The sequence below is a fragment of the Neoarius graeffei genome, chromosome 20, assembly GCF_027579695.1.
Source record: "Neoarius graeffei isolate fNeoGra1 chromosome 20, fNeoGra1.pri, whole genome shotgun sequence".
Classification (NCBI taxonomy): domain Eukaryota; kingdom Metazoa; phylum Chordata; class Actinopteri; order Siluriformes; family Ariidae; genus Neoarius; species Neoarius graeffei.
This window is the reverse complement of record NC_083588.1, coordinates 18,958,604-18,959,621: the sequence shown is the minus strand read 5'-3', so window position 1 is coordinate 18,959,621 and position 1,018 is coordinate 18,958,604.

Genomic DNA, 1,018 nt, shown 5'->3' with positions numbered 1-1,018 from the left:
AACTGTTGAGCAACTGAAATTCTATATCGGGCAAGAATGGGACAACATTTTTTCTTTCAAAACTGCAGCAACTGGTCTCCTCAGTTCCCAGACGTTTACAGTGTTGTTAAAAGTAGAGGTGATGCAACACCGTGGTAATCATGCCCCTGTCCCAACTTTTTTTGAAATCTGTTGCTGACATCAAATTCAAAATGGGCATATATTTTTCGGGGGTGTTGTGGCTCAGGTGGCTAAGGCGCCATACCATAAATCCGGGGACCCGGGTTCGATTCCGACCCGAGGTCATTTCCCTATCCCTCCCCGTCTCTCTCTCCCGCTCATTTCCTGTCCTGTCTCTACACTGTCCTATCCAATAAAGGTGAAAAAAAGCTCAAAAAAAAATCTTTAAAAAAAAAAATGGGCATATATTTTTCAAAATCCAATAAAATTTCTCAGTTTCAACATTTAATATGCTGCCTTTGTACTATTTTCAATGAAATATAGGGTTTCCAAAATTTGCAAATTATCGCATTCTGTTTTTATTTACAGTTTACACAGAGTCCTAACTTTTTTTGGAATTGGGGTTGTACTTCCCAAAGTTTATAACGCATAAAGTTTTTATATCAAGTTGCATAGATGGACAAGTGACGCATTATAGTGAAAAAAGAAAAAAAAGTTGCCGTGTTATGCACGTGAAGCATTTTGCTGATGTGGTTTGTGTCCACTTGGCTCCTTCGAGAGAAAAGTCACTGCTAATTGTGTCCTGATGGGAGTGGTCTCTTCTAGAAAGACTTCCACAGGACACATGGTCTCATTTAGTGATTTGATGAGTGTGAAACATATGGAAATCATATTCATACACGCGAAAAGAAGAGCTTTTGGACCAGCGTGTTGGAGAGCATTCTTCTCCACCATCATCAAACACCAACTGAGGGACTAACTTTTGAAAGAATGGTGTTCATCCGTCCAGTACAATTCCAGAGACTTGTAGAATTTGGGTCGAGGTGCACTGAAGCTGTTCTGGTGGCTTGTGGTGATC